We start from the raw sequence: 13,575 nt of genomic DNA on the forward strand, positions 1-13,575 counted from the left end.
TTTCTTTTTCCCATCCTGCATAGACAAAGGAATTTTTCCAATCTGCACAATAGGATGTGCAGTATCATCACCAGTCTCCACAAATCCTGGTTTTTTCATTTTCCTTGCATCCTCCATCCATTCTGCATGACCTGTCATGTGGTTTGATGCACCTGAGTCAACATACCATACATCGTTGCTTTCTTCTACACTTGTCACAGAATTATTCATGTGCTGCACCATAAACAAATGCTCATTTCCTGTCATCACCCTGTCTACTAGAAGATGCATAATTCCCTTGTTGCAGTTTTCCATTCATGATGTCATTCTACTTTTTGTAGCAGTCTTTAGCCATATGACCCATTTTACCACAGTAGTAGCATTCAACATTACTATTTGCATTTTGGCCTCTTTGCCATCCACCACGACCTCTTTGGCTCCCTCTGCATCTAGAGTTACCACGTGGACTGGTTTTCTTGAGTTTGCTGCATATTCTGATTTCTACCACGGCCTCCAGATCGGCCTCCTCTACCTCTGCCTCTACCTCTTCCAGCATTTGAGTAGAAGAGAGCTTCTTTTTAAGTTCCTCCTGAAGAAGATGCACCACCATTTCTCTGCTCCTCAGAAATCAGAAGAGCAATCAACTCCTCAAAATCAGGAAATCTTTCACAGACGGAAATGGATGTTCGGAACTGTGCATAATCCTTTCCTAGACCATTCATGATCACAGAAACTAAATCATCATCTTCCACTAGTGACCCAATGGAAGCAAGTGCATCTGCAATCTTCTTCACCTTCATGTGGTAGTCATTGATGCTCATATTTTCTCTTTGCACATTATGCAATTCTTGCTTGAGCTGCATTTTCCTGGCTTGCAATTTGTGCTATACATTTTTGACAAAGTATCCCATGCCTCCTTTGGCGTACTTGCATCCTGAATATGCACAATCATAGAGTCTGAAATGTTGATAGACAACCAATACATAACTTTCCTGGCTCTCTCATGCCATGCTTTAAATGCCTGCATTTGCTGTTGATTGGGAACATCAGGAAGAACTGGTTCTTCTTCATTTCCTGCAACGAATTCCCAATATCCTTTTCCCATAAGGAAATTCGTCATTCTAAACTTCCATGCTTGGAAGTTGTTCTTGTCAAGCTTTTCAGTTATAATATGTGAAAGAGAATCAAACGCCATTACAGAACACTGCAAAAAATTCTGTCACTGCAAAAAACATAGCTTCACCCTCATAAGGGCAAATCTGCAAAACTGGCGAAAGTGGTATTTGACCACACAGTCACTTCCGATTTTGCATATACAAGAACCAAGGATGATTCTGTAACTCCCAATGTCTCTGCACACAAGCATACGATGCAATTTCTGTGGTAACTTTTCACCAACCTATAGAACAGTGGTCCCACAGCATAAAACAGGGCTTTTTCCTGAGTGCGTGCAGAAAACTTCCGCCTCCAAAACAGGCCCCCAAATGGCCTCAAATCAAAAAAACAGGGTCGCCAAGGGCTAAAGCCCTTACCCGCAGCATATACTGCCCTCTTGCTTCACCACAAAGGGCGTCTCAACCTAAGACAATGTACTCTTGCAATTTCTGGCTGTGCTACCTGCAGAGATCTGCTCCCAAAACAGAAAATGAAAGCAACACTGCTCCTCTTACCAGAACACGCGAGCTTGGCTTGCTTTCTTGAGCTCCTTACAACGAACAAGGCTCTAATACCATGTCAAGATTGTGGGAGAGAAGGAAGGAGTCTCACTTGTAGCTTTCTTGCTTGCACAATGGGGGAATACACACAGAGGTGGAGGCTGAAAACAATTTTTCTCTTCTTAGTTGTGTAAGCCAAAAGAACTCTCTTACAAAGAAATAGAAGAACCCTATATATGGGTCTCAAACCAAACTCAACTAACTAAGGTAGCATACTAACTGAGCCACGAACTAGAGTAGATAAGGATAGCTGTCATGTAGCTATTATTCATGGGTGGTATACCAACCGCATCTACAAACTGACAAGTCGGTGACATAAATGTACAACGGTCACCCTGGCATATCACGAGTGGAGCTTGATATCTCAACAGTAGAAACATACTAGAAATAGTCGCCTAGTAGGCTAGCAGAACAAGGTTACTAGGATTACCTTCTAAAATAGTTCTTAGAGTGATCAACACAATGTCTTCATGGGAGGTAAATAACTCCTTAGACCTCCCCAAACATACATAACCTAAACTTTGGGGCTTCATGCCTTGATCACTAGTCCCCCAAGAAAATGAAAATCCCCACATACATATAACCACTCAGCATAAAGGGAAAGAACTTATAAAGGAAGAAGATTACCTAGACTTGGCCATGAGAAGATTTGGCACAACAAAAGGCTCGCTCCAAGTACTCCATTAGATCTATTTGGTACAACATTAAAATCGAAAACCATTAAACCTAATCACACCAAATAGATACATGGCCCTCTTGGCCTAATGAAATATAACATTTCACAACAAATGAGCTGGTCCTCTTGGCCTAATGAAATATAGAATTATTTATCCAAAACAATGAGCCCTCTTGGTCTAAAGTAAAAAAAACAATACATCTTATACATATCCCTCCTATACAACAAGAGAGGTGTATGCATAAAATGTCGTTTGGCCACACTATGGATCCAAGATAACAATAGTAAATGGGTCTCGACTACTCTTTGCATTACCCATACTAACCATCACCTACCATATAAAGCATTGTCTAATAAAAGTCCCCATATTCGACTAGGTCCTATCTCATTATCAATGAAGAGATCTAAAGAAGGACCACAATTGAGAAAGAGGTCCTCTTCATAAGCATAATTTGCTAATGAATTGGCAAATTGATTTCAATATCGTGAAACTAGCTCAAGAGACACTCTTTCAAACTCGTCAATCAGGTTCATAGCAGTGTGATAATACATACGAAGAATGGGATTTCATACTATGTACATCCCATTCAATTAATTCAAAACTAATTGGGAATCACCTTTTACTAGTAGCTAGAAAATACCACATTTTTTAGCAATATTCAATCCCATGTGATCAGGGCTTTATATTTTGTCTTATTATTAGTAAATCTTGCCCCAAGGTAGGTAGCTAATTTCATCATGATTCTATGTTTGGGATCTCTAATGACTACCCCAATACTCCCTTTCTTCTTGGGACCCCTTGATGGTCCATTAAAATATAACGTGTATGTCCATAAAGGGTTTACGCATCCAGCCATCATCGGCTCCTGCATTTGTAATGTGATGGTGAAAATTTAGTGTATTCATTGGATTCATGAACCAAAGCCTCTATCCCGCCTTCTTCATTGAATCCAATAGGGATGTTGTCAAAATCCTTAAGCAATGATGGCACAAGACTTTGATCTCCCAAACAAATGTCCCGTCCTCTTGCTCAATCACTTTATAAACTTTCCTCCACCAAACAAGTCTTCCCTAATGGTATCTTCGTTCCAAATATGAGTGTTTTAAGTAGGGAATTAGCCACCCCATCAACCAACTTTCAGCCTCTCTTGCGAGTTTCCAAATATGGGTGTTCGAAGTTTGAATCTGTCCAACCTTAACTTGCAAGACAATTATCTCATTAGTATGCCTAAAAATAATAAGGTTTAACCTTATTTAGATTAACCTTGTTTCTAAACTCCACTCCCTGCAAATCTACTCGTAATGCTATGGACTTATTTTTTCCCATTCTAACTATTTTGTAGGGACCATCCTACTTAGACTCTAGTTTCCCAAAAAACACCTCCCTACGGGCATCATAGTATAAAACTAATCGTCCTTTCTTGAAGGCATACTTCTTTGCTTTTAAATCATGAAGCTGCTTATTAGCTACCTCTTGATGTAACAAACTCCGCAATTTGAGCTCATCCAGGTGTGCTAAAGTCATAGAGCACTCAAAGAGTGCATCTTCGTTTCCCAAATAATGGTTAATTGCAAATCTTATAGTCGATAACTAGATCTCTAGGGGTAGTACACACTCTTCACCATCAGCTAACTTGAATGGGGTGTGACCGGTAGCTCGCTTAAAGGTCGTATTATATGCCCACACTGCCACATATAACTTCTTATCCCAATCTCGTTTCTTCTTTAATACTATCTTCGATAGAATACCCACAAGCTTTTTATTGGTACTTCCAACCTACCCATTTACATGTGGATTATAAGGTGTCATCTTAGACACAAGTAGACCTCTTGTTCCAAATAAGCAAAGCCTAATCTTAAGCAACCCCTTTGCTAGATCCAAATGGAGTATGTACATATATAGTTAGGATTAGTGAATAAGATGGCAGTTGGCCACATTGGCCTTTACCCTAACAACCTCTTACCTTAAAGGCCAATGTGCCTTTATGGGAGACAAAAGAATGAGAGAATGTGTGAGGTATAATATATATGAGTTACCCAATGCCCATCAACTCCTTGCAATCTGCAAACTTTTCAGAGGGAAAACTCTTGGTGTGAGAGAGTCTAAAGGGCTATCATAAGTGTGCACTTTGATAAGCCCGACCCACTTATTCTCAAGCACTTGATGAATGAAGTGATACCTCACTTCTATGTACTTGGTTTTTGTGTGAAACATATGATTCTTTGCTAACATGATGACACTTTGACTATCATTGTGCAACAATTGCATGTTTTCACCAAGACCCAAGTCTCCCACTAGATGAATAAGACATATGGCTCCTTGGCATGCCTCTATTGTTACAGTATACTCAGCTTGAGTGTAGATAATGCCACATATTTTTGCAAGTGAGATATCCATGTGATTGCACCACCGTACAAGGTAAAGACATATTATATGGTTAACCTTTTTGTTGTCAATATTTCCTACATAGTCCAGTTCTATGTATCCATGTATACCATTGCTACTTTTTCCAAAGCATATTCACATATCTCTTGTACCATTGAAGTACCTCAAGTCTCCTATACTACTTCCCAATGCTTCTTCCCAGGATTTGACATATACATGCTCACTATTCCCACTACGAATGCAATGTCCAAGTGAGTGGCAATCACAACATGCATGAGACTACCCACATGATGAATATGGGACCTTGGCCATTTCATTCTTCTCCTCATCAAATTTGGGATAATTATCAACAGTAAGTTTCACATATGGAGGCAATTGAGTATTGATGGCCTTGCCCCCTCCATACTGAAATGTTGCAATACTTCACTAACATGATCCTTTTGGGGACAAATAGATCAATCTCTTTGTTCTATCCTTGATTATTCTCATGCCAAGAATGTGATTTGCATGTCCCAAATCCTTCATTTCAAAATTTTTTGTTAACCTTTTCTTCGAGGCATCAATCTCATACTTGTTTGATCAAGCTTCCATCTTTAACCTTTCTACTATGTTGGCTAGGCCTTATAGCCAAGCAACCTCGATGCTCTCTCCTTGACACTCAAATTGGCATACATAAAGAATATGAGAGAGAGAGAGAGAGACACACACAGAGAGAGAGAGAGAGAGAGAGAGAGAGAGAGAGAGAGAGAGAGAGAGAGTGAGTGAGTGAGTGAGTGAACACAAGAGAGAAGAAGGAAATAAATTGCATTTCTGTTTGCATTCATGTGTAAGGCAATGCCCCTTTATATAGATTTATGTCTATAGTTACACTCTTTGTGACACCATACAAAGGGATGTTCACATAGAGCAATGGGGTGTGCCTATTAACCCCTAACACTCGACACACACAAGGGACCAATTGTTAAACAATTGAGAACCCACACATGCAAACGTGTTGTACAAAGATGTCAAATGCCATATATGGTAGGTAAATATATGGAACTTTATACATGATAGTTAAGCTTTTGTTAATTAGACAACTTTATAGTTGTAGTTTAAGTTAATTAGAATTTTCTATATATAGCTTTAAATCATTGCATCAAGAGTGTTTTTATAAAACCCCCAAAATGAATCTTAAAGCTTTAGGTTCTAACTTCAAATGAGTGAGATATAAGGAGTCTAGATTTTTTCATTTCTATAGTTTTGCATGTAACCTCTTGCTTTTGCATGCGATCCTCTTGCTTTTGTGCTCAAAATAATGATATGTAACCTTTTTGGGGTTTTACTTTTCTTGCATGAACAATTTACTTTTTTTCGATGATTTCTAGGACCTATCTAAATTTTTTAAGATCTTAATAATAAATCTAATCCTGAAAAATTAATCATTCTAATGTAGGCCATAATATAAAAGCTACAATAATAATAAATAATGTTGTATGTGAGTGCATAATAGACCCATGCAATAGTAGCACACAAAGTACTAATAATCACATACATCAAAATGTACACCATTGATAAATATCAAACTAATTTCATTTGTATACCTCCATTTAACAATTGAGTCACCAAAAACACAAAGTGCATTGATTCTATGCAATCTATCCACCATGTACAATGTGACTAGTATTGGACATAATGCCTTATATGACAAGCTAGTAATATGCAACAAATAGACAAATCAAAATTCAAAAATAAATAAATAAATAACATGTAATCTTCATAGCAATAAAATAAATTATCATAATAATTATACAGTATGTATTTCTATGAGACAAGGGTAAATGGTTAACCATCTAATACAAAAAAAAAAAACAATCTTATGTTATAATAAAGTTAGTTGACATATAAAGTATTATTTTAACTATACATGAGATTGAGCAATGTAATCCTTTTATATGAACAAATTAATTTTAATGTGCATAATTCAGAACCCTTTGAATCACATGGATGGAGGACAATTGACATATGTACATAAATGAACTAATAAGCTTGTTAAAATACCATGGCACATTTATATGAAAGGAATGCATATGAAATTGTCAACTATAGAGAAACATCTCTAAAAATATGAATAGAATATTGTATTGGCATTTGACATAGTGGACTCTTTTATTAGATATTCAAATTACATTTCTTATGTTGACATTTATTATTGTGCTTAAATCATATTTTGATAAATTACTTGAAGTGTGAATCTTGTCAATTGATATTCTCATGAGATACAAGCACATGTAGTTGTACAAAGTCAAGAGTTAAGTGTACACAAGATCTCCTATGCTAGAGTACTACTCAGAGAGAGAGAGAGAGAGAGAGAGAGAGAGAGAGAGAGAGAGAGAGAGAGAGAGAGAGAGAGAGAGAGAGAGAGAGAGAGAGAGAGAGAGAGAGAGAGAGAGAGAGAGAGAGAGAGAGAGAGAGAGAGAGAGAGAGAGAGAGAGAGGGGGGGCAGAGGGGGAGAGGGGGAGAGATAGAGGTTTTACTTTTCTTGCATGAACAATTTACTTTTTTTCAATGATTTCTAGGACCTATCTAATTTTTTTAAGATCTTAATAATAAATCTAATCCTAAAAAAGTAATCATTCTAATGTAGGCCATAATATAAAGGCTACAATAATAATAAATAATGTTGTATGTGAGTGCATAATAGACCCATGCAATAGTAGCACACAAAGTACTAATAATCACATACATCAAAATGTACACCATTGATAAATATCAAAATAATTTCATTTGTATAACTCCATTTAACAATTGAGTCACCAAAAACACAAAGTGCATTGATTCTATGTCATCTATCCACCAGGTACCATGTGACTAGTATTGGGCATAATGCCTTATATGACAAGCTAATAATATGCAACAAATAGACAAATCAAAATACAAAAATATAAATAAATAACATGTAATCTTGATAGCAATAAAATAAATTATCATAATAATTATACAGTATGTATTTCTGTGAGACAAAGGTAAATGATTAACCATCTAATACAAAAAAAAAACAAATCTTATGTTATAATAAAGTTAGTTGACATATAAAATATTATTTAAACTATATATGAGATTGAGTAATGTAATCCTTTTATATGAAAATTTTAATTTTAATGTGCATAATTCAGAACCCTTTGAATCACATGGATGGAGGACAATTGACATATCTACATAAATGAACTAATAAGCTTGTTAAAATACCATGGCACATTTATATGAAAGCAATGCATATGAATTTGTCAACTATAAAGAAGCATCTCTAAAAATATGAATAGAATATTGTATTAGCATTTGACACAATGGGCTCTTTTATTATATACTCAAATTACATTCCTTATGTTGACATTTATTATTGTGCTTAAATCATATTTTGATAAATTACTTGAAGTGTGAATCTTGTCAATTGATATTCTCATGAGATACAAGCACATGTAGTTGTACTAAGTCAAGAGTTAAGTGTACACAAGATCTCCTATGATAGAGTACTACTCACAAAGAGAGAGAGAGAGAGAGAGAGAGAGAGAGAGAGAGAGAGAGAGAGAGGGGGGGAGAGAGAGAGAGAGAGAGAGAGAGAGAGGGGGGAGAGAGAGAGAGAGAGAGAGAGGGGGGGAGAGAGAGAGAGGGGGGGAGAGAGAGAGAGAGGTGAGAGAGAGAGAGAGAGAGAGGTTTTACTTTTCTTGCATGAACAATTTACTTTTTTTCAATGATTTCTAGGACATATCTAATTTTTTTAAGATCTTAATAATAAATCTAATCCTAAAAAAGCAATCATTATAATGTAGGCCATAATATAAAAGCTACAATAATAATAAATAATGTTGTGTGTGAGTGCATAATAGACCCATGCAATAGTAGCACACAAAGTACTAATAATCACATACATCAAAATGTACACCATTGATAAATATCAAACTAATTTCATTTGTATACCTCCATTTAACAATTGAGTCACCAAAAACACAAAGTGCATTGATTCTATGTCATCTATCCACCAGGTACAATGTGACTAGTATTGGACATAATGCCTTATATGACAAGCTAGTAATATGCAACAAATAGACAAATCAAAATACAAAACTAAATAAATAAATAACATGTAATATTCATAGCAATAAAATAAATTATCATAATAGTTATACAGTATGTATTTCTGTGAGACAAGGGTAAATGATTAACCATCTAATACCAAGAAAAAAAAACTTATGTTATAATAAAGTTAGTTGACATACAAAGTATTATTTAAACTATACATGAGATTGAGCAATGTAATCCTTTTATATGAAAATTTTAATTTTAATGTGCATAATTCAGAACCCTTTGAATCACACGGATGGAGGACAATTGACATATGTACATAAATGAACTAATAAGCTTGTTAAAATACCATGGCACATTTATATGAAAGTAATGTATATGAAATCGTCAACTATAGAGAAACATCTCTAAAAATATGAATAGAATATTGTATTGGCATTTGACACAATGGACTCTTTTATTATATATTCAAATTGCATTCCTTATGCTGACATTTATTATTGTGCTTAAATCATATTTTGATAAATTACTTGAAGTGTGAATCTTGTCAATTGATATTCTCATGAGATACAAGCACATGTAATTATACGAAGTCAAGAGTTAAGTGTACACAAGATCTCCTATACCAAAGTACTACTCTGAGAGAGAGAGAGAGAGAGAGAGAGAGAGAGAGAGAGAGAGAGAGAGAGAGAGAGAGAGAGAGAGAGAGAGAGAGAGAGAGAGAGAGAGAGAGAGAGAGAGAGAGAGAGAGAGAGAGAGAGAGAGAGAGAGAGTGTGTGTGTGTGTGTGTGTGTGTGTGACATCATACGAATAAAATAAGGTGTAAAAGATTAATTATGCAACATATCTAATTAACTTGGGGTGATTTTTCAAAGCTTAAACAAGTATAGAAAATCTACTTAAGAGAGTAAGTATCATAAAAACATCAAAATAAGTAAATGTTCTAAACCTCAAATTAATCAAGATGTAAAAATAGTTTGGACACTTGAAAATAATTGAAATTATGACTTGATTGAAAGAGCTGAGTGAGCAAGTCACTAGTTTGAGTAATGATAATATTAAAATGAAGCACCCATGATTTGAAGTACATGGTTGTTTTAATATCATAACGTACTCATACAAAATAGTTTTCATGATTTGAAAAATGTAACATCTAAATTTTGTCAAATTTTATGGATATTTGATTTCCTTTCGCAATTCACATAAATGGATGCAACATAGCATGAACTTAAAGAAAGTGTTTAAAAGGAAACATATTTGTTTAAAACATATTTATACCAAGTTGAATGACAATTCACATGGAGATAAAGAGATATTTGATAACATACTATTTTATATAATGATCCCATAGCTAAGATTGTTATAATATCGTTGGTTCCTCCCAATGCTCGAGCTACCAATAGAAATAGAATGTGCGTACTCTAAATACTTCCCCGAAGCATTCTACTTGGTCGCATGTGAATTCTCTTAGAGGTTGATATGCATTCCATGCCTCTTAAATGGGGAGCTCTTGCAAGACATTGCTCCACTTGTGTCCAATTAGGCCATTTCATGGAAATGATGTTCCTCTTGTACAACAACATGATGGTCATGTTGCACATATGCATATGGATAATGAACCTATGGGAGGATATATAAACAAAGGCAAACAATTGATTTCATCCTCCTATGATGATGTTCATGGTTGGTCATAGAAGTGCATCCAAACAAGGACAAAAGGTCAATGATGTGTGGCACACTAGATCCTTGGATGGCACACAGAATGCTCATGGTTGGTCAAAAGTGCATTCGAAGAAGGGCAGAAGGATGATGATGTGAGGTACACTGAATCCTTGAATGACACAAAGAACGTCTTGCACACAGACATATGCCGTAAGGATAAATCCTCTTCCCATTGGTATGGCACCATTGAGCACTAATACAACCTATAACCTAAGGTCTTGATAGGAGTCATCATGTAACACCCTTGCCTTTGAAAAATGTGGTAAAGTGATTATTCCATGGGGCTGCACATTCTTACATCATGTTACTCTTGATATGTATCAAGCCTCAACTTCTAAAGTGCATAACAATGGAAAAAATGCTTTTGTTGTTTTTGCTAGCTTTTTGGATGAGGATGTTCTTGTTGTTCTAGCAAATTAAGATGCAGAGAGGAAATTTCAACCTCAAACTTGATTTCCTTACTCACGGTCTTTGCTCTTGTAGCAAACATCATGCTACATGGTTTACTTTGCATTATAATGGTTGGGATATTTTGTGTGATAGAGCATAAGAGTCACAAAGAAATGAAAAGAATCATGCATTATCATGGCTTTAAGCTTTATATGCTAGTGTTCCTATGAGAATCCACTTGTGTGTATTGTTAATTGTCCACTGTTAATTTCAATAAGTCTTGATTAAGAGAGATGTGTTGGCCAGATTCATAGTTGTTTGGACTACTTATGATGTGGAAGTTCTATGGCTAGTGGGCCTATATGCCCCCAACAATGTCTTTGCGCATCATGAATTATGGTAGCAACTATGATCATGTCTTTCCCTTGGAAAACCTAGACTTATCATGATTGATTTTAATATATGTGTCAATCCATCTCACCTTATCTCTAGATATGGACTAATGGATGGACCTGAATGCTAGGATTGGAATGCTTTTGCATCAGTGGTGTTGAAGAGAGATCTATGGTCTTGGTTATCCCCCCTTGACCATGGTTATATCTTTCATTCAGCGCAACACTTGGAAACATGGAGCTATTTGGATTGGATATATCTCATGCATGATGATTCTTTCTTACTAGAGGTTTTGTAAATTCGAATTTGCCAATGCTATCCTCTTTTCAATCACTTCTATTTGGTGTTTGACATGCATAACACCCTATCCATCCTTTTCGATGCTTTTTAAGCAAGTTGCCTTTGCATTTTAATTCCTCTTTCTGTGACATGAGATATTTGTCTATATGCAATAGTTACTACATCAATTTTCATTGGATCTATCATCTCAAGGGGCAACCTCCCTCAATCTATATGTGTATAATGTGCAAATAGTTGCCAATAAATATGGAATATATCATGCTACCTCCGTAGAAAAAGACTGCAAGCTGCTAAGCAACTCCCACTAGCCTCAGCCAATTCTCTTCTAATGAACTTGCCACAAGATTCCCATTTTCTTTCTATCTCTGTGAGATTATTGCATAGATACTTTTCAAAAGAGAGATATTATCAACAACATAACATCGCTACATTATTAGAGTGATTGCAATATAATAATTGTTAGTCACATAAGTTCTATTAGGGTTTGCATGCCTCCTTTGCTAGGGAAACTATGGTCTGGTTGAGCAATTCAGCAAGTGGAATGGCTATAAATCCTTAAGAAATTGTGCTTATGTGCAAAAACTACTTTATGGACTTTCTTGGATCACAATCCTCTATTTCAAATACAAACTTGGTAGCCCATTCATTGTTTTATGATCAAGTTAAATATTAGATCTTCCCAGATATTTATGCCATGTTGGATGTGGATAAAACACAAGATGAAGTTGTGGAAGTTTGTGTGTTTGCCTAAAGATGAGAGTCCTAGATGGGATGGTATCACTAATAAGTTATTTGAGACCTATTTAACTCAATTTCTTGCACCTTTGAAAACTTCATGTCAATAGGTTTGGATGACAAGAAACATGTTGTGCTCTTAGAAGAAGGATGCCATTAAACTAATTCCCAATGTGTCACCCCCTTTAGCTCTGAAGCATTGGTGTAATCGATTTCCTTGATGGACACTACGTACAATGTTTTTACCAAAGTCTTAGCTAATAGATTGCATAAATACCTTCCTAAGCTTATCCACCTTGTGCAGCATAGATTCATCAAAGGAAGGAATATTCTACACAATATCTTGAATGTCCAAATGGAGATAGATTATGCTACAAATGAAGAAATGGTGATGATTCAATTGGATTTGGGAAAATCCTTTGACCATTGGGAATGGTACTTCTTGGGTCAAATGATACAATATGGGATTTGGTCATAGAATGTCTCAATTTATTAACACCATCAATGAGAGTTTTTCTCAATGGTCATGGAACCCTTTCCTCTCCACCGATCTATTGTAGGTAGGCTTGTTCATTGATTCCTTTGTTCTTTGCTTTGGCCACTCATCTCATTTTGACGACATTGTCTAGGCAGCTAATGGCGAGGTAGTTAGCCCCTCTCTTCCTTCACAGGAGTAGTTGGTCAACCAAGCTTTGGATTATGACACTTTCAATGTTTCTCAAGGCTAAACGTGATAATATGCAAAGAGCTATGGATACATGGGACTTGTTTATCGTTGCTTCATGGCCTCACATTAATGCACCTAAATTAGTCATTATCAGTTGCACCAAACACGATCCTCGAGCCTTGGTGGGTTGAACTTAAATGCTAATTAGTCCCAATTACTATTAGACATGCAAACCTATGATTTATTTGTAGCACAATAAGAAAATGGAAAATCCTCCTACTCATACTATAAGATCCTTAAAATTGGGTAGGGTTCATGTATCACTATATAATTCATTATCATTAATAGATTATCACCTTACAAGCTAAAAGGATTAAAGGGTGAGAGTATCCAACTTCTTTATCACCTTACAAGCTAAAAGGATTAAAGTGTGAGAGTATCCAACTTCTTTATCATGGAATTTCTTTGGTTTCTTTTCTTTAATTAGATCATATGTAGTTGAATCATTTTTCAATTTTAGATACAACAAATTACAAGGTTACATAATAAT

The sequence above is a fragment of the Lygodium microphyllum genome, chromosome 1 (genome assembly GCF_053477565.2).
Source record: "Lygodium microphyllum isolate KBCC chromosome 1, Lygodium_microphyllum_v1.1.10, whole genome shotgun sequence".
NCBI lineage: Eukaryota > Viridiplantae > Streptophyta > Polypodiopsida > Schizaeales > Lygodiaceae > Lygodium > Lygodium microphyllum.